The sequence below is a fragment of the Pogoniulus pusillus genome, chromosome 8 (genome assembly GCF_015220805.1).
Source record: "Pogoniulus pusillus isolate bPogPus1 chromosome 8, bPogPus1.pri, whole genome shotgun sequence".
In the NCBI taxonomy this organism is placed as follows: domain Eukaryota; kingdom Metazoa; phylum Chordata; class Aves; order Piciformes; family Lybiidae; genus Pogoniulus; species Pogoniulus pusillus.
The window spans coordinates 3,701,493-3,710,000 of record NC_087271.1 but is presented as its reverse complement, the minus strand read 5'-3'; the positions used below and the strand labels follow the sequence as shown (position 1 = coordinate 3,710,000).

Below are 8,508 nucleotides of genomic sequence, written 5' to 3'. Positions count from 1 at the left end.
AGCTCGGGGATGACAATGGAGACACAGGAGGGAAAAACAGAACTAAAAGGCTGGATCCTGCCAGCTGTAATTCTTACCCAAGTGAGTACTGATCACAGTCGGAAGAAATGCGATACATGAGAGTAGGGCTTGCAGCACAAGGACCTTGTCTAGAGGCCACTCAGCTCAAAACTTCTATACTCAGCAAACATAAATAAAGTGGCTGTTCATATTTTTATAGTGCCACAGGTATGACTGGGGTCTATGAGCTCTGGAAGCAGCCCATTTGATATTTTCTGGTGGAATTCTGGCCAGACGAGGCTGTGGCCAGCCTGATCTAGGGTGGGGTGTCCCTGCCCATGGCAGGGGGGGTGGAACTAGATGATCCTTGTGGTCCCTTCCAACCCTGACTGATTCTATGATTCTAATTTCTTTATCGTGGGGAAAAGTTCAGGTTTACTTGCTGCTGGAGAAAAAGTGGAAGCAAAGCTTTAGATGATGTTTTTCTGTGCGTCCATCTTCCGTGCTCCAGGATGCTTGCTTCAAAAGAATTCATTTGTTTCTAAGCACAGTGTTCTTTCTTGTATCAAAGGGTAGAAGAAAACAAATAATGGAATCATTAATTCTAATCTGATTTCAGAACACAGGAAACCATTCTAAATCTCAGCCTTGAAATATTTTCAGGACAAACAGTATAAATTACCTTTCTCCTCCCCTCTGCCCCCCTCCCCTAGTTTTCCATTAGTAATTTTCTACTTGGGAAAAACACATTTCCAAGCTCTTCTATTTATGTTCCACATGTTGCTGCAATTGCCTTCAGTTGTATGGTAAGGAAAATCCTCTTTCTATCTGTTCTCTCTCTTCACACTCTGTGTAAGTAGGACAATATTATCCTGGAACTGCAAAACCTTTATGTACACAACATCTTCTTTGAAAAGAATGGGCACATTCACAGTAGAATCATAGAAAGCTAGAGGTTGGAAGGGACCTCCAGAGATCATCAAGTCCAAACCGACTGCAAAGCAGGACTGCTTAGGGCAGGTCACACAAGGATGTGTCCAGGTGGGTTTTGATCTCTAGAGAAGGAAATCCTTTTGTTTCAGAAAGGACACATTGTCTTTTTTCGGGGTGCCACATCCCAGCAGAGTAGGGTCAAGCCCAGTGTGGAGGTGTGGGGGATTTTATCTCCAGGATTCTTGTAATTTCTGCAATGTCTGCTGCCATCACACCCAGGTAGGGACAGCATAAAGTGACATTGGCTATTTCGGTCTCCAAGCAAGTGTGGATATTGTTGCTAATAATCATCCTCTTGTAAATTATAAATGTCAAGGACACCCAAAAACACATCTCCCCTGCCTTCTTTAGGTGGGAAGTTTCCCATTTGCAGACGTTGTCAGCCTTGGGTGACTCCATTTGCCGTACAGCACAGCATTATCCTTTAAGGTGTTTGACCCCTGCCTTTAACTTCTCCTCTATAAATGAATAAAATGGGGATTTTTTGGTTAAGGGGTGGCATCACTTAAAATCTGTATGACCTACAACTACTATGCTTTAGGTTGCCATTGATAATACCTGTTCTTAAATATAAGAATAAATGAGGCTGACCCAAGCCAGTCTTGAAGTCAGAGAATATTCTGAATGTTTCCAGGAGCAATACTCTGGAGCTGGCAGGAAGTTTGTATTGCTATTATTAAACCAAAAGCACTGCAGAGTTCTGGGGTGTAGCAAATGAAGGAGAGAGCCATGTGCTTTGCTGCAGTATAGGATTGGTGACATATCCAAGAGGGAGCTGCCATCACTCCAATTCTGCCTGAACTGAGGACTCTGAAACAGGCTTCATATTGGTTCAGCAGTTCTGCAGTCACTGTCCCTCTGCACTCAGCACAGAAATGCTCAGAGAACTGAATCCAGAAAGTCCAGCCAAGAAAATCAAGATCTAGACCATAAATGGTTGTAGTAGGAAGATATTACATTACCTGAATGTCCTACTCTGTGTTGTTCCCCACCTCTGGAGTCAGCTATGCTGCGTTCTTCACTTTGTTAGGTGTTCTCAGTGCTGCTACACAGCTGGTATGTGACTGCACAGCAGAGGCTGCATTACATAACCAGATAAAGTACAGCTAATTGATTAGAATGAATCAAAACCAAGAATTAAGTTGCATTTTGAAACCTTAAAGATATCAGTAAGTGCTTTATAACTATTACCTTTTCAAAGTTAAATAATTGGCAATGCTTATGGAAAAGGTAATGAGTATAAGTGGCTCTTAGAATGAGGAGAACCCTTGTAATTTGAAGAGCAGCAGGATGAAAAAAGTGTGGGAGAATAGACCAGGGACTATAAAGTGCAGGTAAACCACAGTCCTGCTTCTGGTGTTGCTCAAACTACCGATGATTGGGTTTTCTTCAGAGAAGCCTTTGCGCAGTCAGAGCCTGCAAGAAGCCTGTAAGAAGCCTTTAAAACTTGTAAGGAGACTGAAGATTTAAGTGCTAATTCAGCAAATTATTTCAGTCTAAGCTCCTGCTTAAATTTGTCCTTCTTGCAGAACGCACTGTTAAAATTTCTCATTTAAAGCAAGAGAAGGGCATAGCTAACCTCATTACACTGAAAGAAAATTTTATCACTCCTGCCGTAAATAAGCTTGGGCTTCAGGGTGACAAACGTGGGCTGGGCGAACATGGCTGTAGTCAGAGCTGCTCCTTTCTTTAAGGTCTTCTCAGGGAAAGAGCAGGCAGCATTCCTCCCCTTCAACCTGTTTTTTCCTGTCTTGTTTGGACCTTCAATTTAGAAGAGCCTGCTGAATGCCCTGGTATTCTTCTACACATGCTTACCCCACCAAGTTGTTCTAATTAATGGCTATTGATTTTCGTGTTCTCTGTTCTATAAAAGATAAGGAGAGCAAAATAATAATCTCCAATTGGTTTCTCTATTAAATAAAAATGAAGAAATATTTATACATAGGTTAGCTATTAAATGTATCGATCAGGATTTTATTTAGTAGGAGAAAAGTCCTTGTCTTTGAGTCCCTGTCTGAAAGACAAAGGCCCAAAAGGAGGATCAGGAGATGAATAGTGGCAGGTTTGATTTCTTTCCAGCTTGGTATAACAAGAGAGTTTTGCTCGCTCTTTCTGCCCCAAATCCCTCCCCAGGCTCCTCTCTGGGCACTAATAGTGTGTGGTGGGTTGTACACAGCATACCTGAAATGGAAATGCTCAGCTACTTCTTTATGCCATGAAAAATTGGTTCTTCAGAGATACTTCCCATATTGCATAAGCCAGAAAGGAAAGAAAATATATGGGGCAGCAATTATTCAGCTCACTTCTAGTGATGGACTATATTTCAAGTTTCTTGCACTGAACCTTTAAGGAACTGATTTTCTTCTTGCTGGAAGGAGCTGTCTGGGCATGTATTAGTTAATGAAAGAGGAGACTGTTCACACTAGTGGTTGTTCTGTGTCAGATGAACGGGACAGCATTTCATTTCTCCTTGGAATTTTTACCTGTGGTAGTGATGCTTTATTACTCCTTTGGGAGAAGAATACCTGCACAGCTGTCCCAGGTAGAAAGCCAGAGAATTACTGACCAAGCTGTGCTGGAAAGAGGCTGTGTTTAATTCCAAATGTTTGGAATTAAAGAAAAAATGAAGGACTAAGTGAGCTAGTTGGCACACTTGTTACAGGGACTTTAGGGCAGGACCGCACAGGACCTCTTCTTGCACTGGGACACAGGCAATGGTGCCCACTAGACAGTGTCAGTTGGGAGATGTTTAACCCTTTTTCACTGCCTTCTCTTTTTGACTTGGGTTAACTCCAGACTGCATGAATAGTAGAAGAAATAGTAGAAGAATAGTAGAAGAACCCCAGCCACCTTTTTTTTTTTTGCCTAAAAGATGGCATTAGTAAGGTGATCACTTAAGAACAAACAGTATAGTGCTGGAAAAATGTCAGTGTTCAAAAAGGGTAGGAAGGAGGAGCTGGGAAACACCAAGCCAGTCAGTCTCACCTCTGTGCCCGGCAAGATCATGGAGCAGATCCTCCTGGAGACGCTACTAAGACAGGAGAATAGTGAAGAGGTGATTTGGTACAATCAACATGGCTACACCAAGGGCAAATCCTGCCTGACAAACCTGGTGGCCTTCTATGAATAGATGAGGGGTGAGCAACTGATGTCATTTACCTAGACCTGAGCAAAGCCTTTGACACTGTCCTGGTCTCCAAGCTGGTGACACGTGGGTTTGATGGGTGGAGCACAGGATGGATAAAGAACTGGCTTGATGGCCACACCCAAAGAGTGGCTGCCAATGGGTGCATGTCCAAGTGGAGGCAGTGACAAGTAGAGTCACTCAGGGATCAGTCCTGGCACCAGTATCGTTCAATGTCTTTGTCAGTGCCATGGACAGAGGCATGGAGCTCAGCCTCAGCAGGTTTGCTGATGACACCAAGCTGTGTGGTGCAGCAGACAGGCTGGAGGGCAGGGATCCATCTAGAGGGACCTGGACAGGCTGGAGAGTTGGGCACAAGCCAACTTTATGAGGTTCAACAAGACTAAGTGCAAGGTCCTGCATCTGGGTCGAGGCAATCCCAAGTACAAATCCAGGCTGGGCAGTGAGTGGCTGGAGAGCAGCCCTGAGGAGAGGGATTTGGGGGTGCTGCTGGATGGGAAACTTAACATGAGCCAGCAGTGTGCACTTGCAGCCCAAAAAGCCAACCAGAGCCTGGGCTGCATCAGGAGAAGTGTGGCCAGAAGGAGAAGGTGATTCTCTCCCTCTACTCTGCTTTGGTGAGACCCTACCTGGAGTACTGCATCCAGTTCTGGAGCCTCTATGACAAGGGGGATGTGGAGATGCTGGACCATGTCCAGAGAAGGGCTAGGATGATGCTCAGAGGGCTGCAGCAGCTCAGCTGTGAGGACAGACTGAAAGAGTTCGGGCTGTGCGGTCTGGAGAAGAGGAGGCTCCCAGGTGACCTTCTTGTGGCCTTCCAGTATCTGAAGAGGGACTACAAAAAGGCTGAGGAAGGACTTTTTAGGCTCTCAGATAGTGACAGGACTAGAGGGAATGGAGCAAAGCTGGAGGTGGGGAGAGTCAGACAGTATGTGAGGAGGAACATGTTGAACATGAGAGTGGTGAGAGGCTGGAATGGGTTGCTGAGTGAGGTGGTTGAGGCCCCATGGCTGGAGGTGTTTAAGGCTAGACTGGCTGAGGCTGTGGCCAGCCTGATCTAGGGTTGGGTGTCCCTACCCATAGCAGGGGGCTTGGAACTAGATAATCCTTGTGGTCCTTTCGAACCCTTACTCATTCTATGATTCTATGAGTTTATGATGTGGTATTTTTCCAGTGCACCTTGAAGGGTCTTGTAAAGGCCACGAGTCATTGTCAGTCTCCCTTTCCCTGTTACTGGTGATGTTCTTTACAAGGCAGCCCAAGGAAGTAAGGTGTGTGTTATGTTAAATGCTTCCAGCCTAGAAAGCTTCCAAGCAGGATTAGTGACTGCAGCACTTCCAGCTTTCATGATTTTGCTTTGGTCATGCAACATTTAGTGTGGTTTCAAAAACCTTAGCATTTGAGTCAAGCAGATGGTTGGAAATCCATATTTGGGGGAAATACACTTTTGTCCTGGTAGAACTGCCATATTTTAAAGCTGTTCTTTTTAAGAGGTTCCTGTATAAGGGCTTGGTGGGCCTGGCATAATAGGGATATGAAGATGGATTGTGGAGAGACCCAGAGTACTCATTAGGGTAAAGAGAGGGAGGCCAGACTGCTTGCTGAACTGAATGACTGATTGTGCTATCTTATGCCTTCCATTCAGAAGACAGGGCACTGCATTCTGTGTTTTAATTTTAAAGATAATTGCTTTAATTTAATTTGGTCCTTTTTAGGAAGGTAACAGAGATGAGAACATTTGTTATGGGGACTGTCATCTCATGCTTGAACTTCTTCCTGGTTAGAGAGGAGAGCTGGGAAATAGCCTCTCTGGGGTGGCTGGTACTAGCTTTGTGATCTTCCCAGGGTAATGGCATCTGCAGCATCAAAAAACCCCTCACATCTCATCATACACTGGTTTAGAGACTTCTCTCTAGTCATATAAGTAAAGAAGTCTAGAGCTGAACATCTTTTGAGTCCTCGATCCCTTCATGTTGGCTTATTGGTGAGGCTGCACTTGGTTTAGCATTTAATTTTGCATTGGGAGCACTTTTAAGCTTCCTTGACCTATGGCACCTTGATTTGCCTTGTAGAGCACTCTTGGAGTTTGCATCTGGCCTCCTTCTGGATGAGACCTCCCCTGAAAGCTGTGTTTCAGGAATAGGCTGGATACTATGGGGCCAGACCAAGCTCTGTGCAGCTCTACGTGAAACAGGGGTGCTACTGTTGCTCTCCAGGTTTGCTCCTTCAGGCTCATGGTGTAGTAGTGCAGATGCAGGCTACAGCATGTTCAGCCACCTGATTTTTAAAGTGTCCAAAGTATAGAATCATAGAATGGTTAAGGTTGGAAGAGACTTCTAGTATCATCCAGTTCCAACCCCCTGCCATAGGCAGGGACACCTCCCACTAGAACAGGTCACTCAAGGCCTCATCCAGCCTGGCCTTAAACACCCCCAGGCAGGGAGCATCCACACCCTCCTTGGGCAACCTGTGCCAGTGTCTCACCACCCTCACTGCAAAGAACCCTTTCCTAACATCAAGTTTGAATCTCCTCTCTGCCAGTTTAAACCCATTATCCCTTGTCCTGTCATTTCAATACCTTGTAAATAGTCCCTCCCCAGCCTTCCTGTAGACCCCCTTCAGATACTACCTTTGAAATCAGACTGCTAATCTCAGCCAAAATGTACTGAGTGACACAGTATTAACAAAACTGCCTCTCACTTCTTGCGTCTCCTTGTCCATAAACAAGCATGGAAAAACTCTGGTGAAGAGATCAGCCCCTTAACAGCATTTACACGTCAGCCTCAGTGACTTCTCCAGCATGGGAAGGTGCACTTAGAATCAACCAGGTTGGAAGAGACCTCCAAGATCATCCAGTCCAACCTAGCACCCAGCCCTGTCCAATCAACCAGAACATGGCACTAAGTGCCCCATCCAGGCTTTGCTTGAACACCTCCAGGGATGGTGACTCCACCACCTCCCTGGGCAGCCCATTCCAATGCCAATCACTCTCTCTGTGAAGAACTTCCTCCCAGCATCCAGCCTATAAGCCAGGAGATCTGAGTGGCATCCATAGAGTTGCTGTTAGCTTGAGCAGTGAGTGCAGTCAGAACGATAACACATGAGAAAAGCCTGTGTTGCACACTAGGACTGGTCACATCTCAGGAATCCACTCTAGTAACCTATTTCTAAGACATGAGCTGTGATTAATGAACTGCTGAGTGATAACAGCATTTTGGCATAGGTGGGGGCATTGCAGCACTCACCTGCTATCATGTGACCAGCAGTAATACATACTTTGAAATGCTTTGAAAAAGTTTTTTCTTACTTTCCAGATTCAGGCAGGCAGGCTTAATAAAACAAGAGGAAACCGTTTCACTAAGAAACACAAAGTGATCCTTTTTTGCAGAGCAAAGGCATTTTGCTCTTTACACATCCCCCTTTTAATGCCATGAGCTTAAAATTAGCACGTGGTGCAGCTGAATATTGTTTTTAAGAACAAACCCATTTCTATGCTCCCAGCCCAAATGCAACAGGAAAAAAAATATCATTACTTCAGGACAAAATATAAAAAGAGGATTCAATTTTAAAATGCTTGTGGCAATGAAAAAATATAACTTCAAATATCAGCCAATTCATTGAGGCCTTAACATTCATTTGTTGCAAATGGAGGAGGCAGCGGAACCCAAGGCCAGAGCCAATTGGCATCTTCCAGGCAGGGAAAGGTCAAGTGGTGGCTTGCTGTGTGTGCTACTCCTAGGCTTTGTTAAAATGCTGGTATTAAACAGAAGTTACATCTGAGGTCAAGTGACCGCAATAACAGGGGACACAGCAAGCCCTCAAATCATTCCCTGTGATGAAAATGACACGGAACTGACATAATATCTGAGGTGAGATGAAACTGAAATCCTCAGCACCTGAACACTTCACCTACTGATGGGTAACCTGACCCTAACCAATCTTATAATCATATCCATGTCAAGGGGGAAGCTGCATTTCCCAGAGCAGAAGGTACAGTCAGTCTGGTTCATATTTTCGGGGCTCTGACTCTGCTTCTGGAATGATGTTGTTAAAAGTTTCAATGCTCTGCTTTAAGCCTCTCAGATCAGTGTCTCCCGTGAAAAATCAGCTCCCACCTCACCAAACAGACACAGCCTTTGCTGGTCTTTCTCTTCATTCAAGGGGCTTGCTGTTGTCTATTTCTGGAGCACGCTAAATGTGATGCTCAGTGTCGTTTAAGAGATTCAGGTTGGGATCAGATATGGCACTTTCAGACCAACGACCCCCAGAGAGTAAGTACTTGGGGGGACTGTGATTTCTTCAGTGATTGTCAGGATTTTTTGGTGCAGCAACCTTTTTTTAGTGCAAATGTCTTTTAAGGAGAAAGAGAA

General features: G+C 44.8%; 1 long non-coding RNA gene across 2 annotated transcripts in view; it reads left to right on the top strand.

The window, feature by feature from the left end:
- Window positions 1-8,508, top strand: part of LOC135177823 (uncharacterized) — a 111,714-nt gene that overhangs the window by 33,695 nt on the left and 69,511 nt on the right. The window lies entirely within an intron of this gene.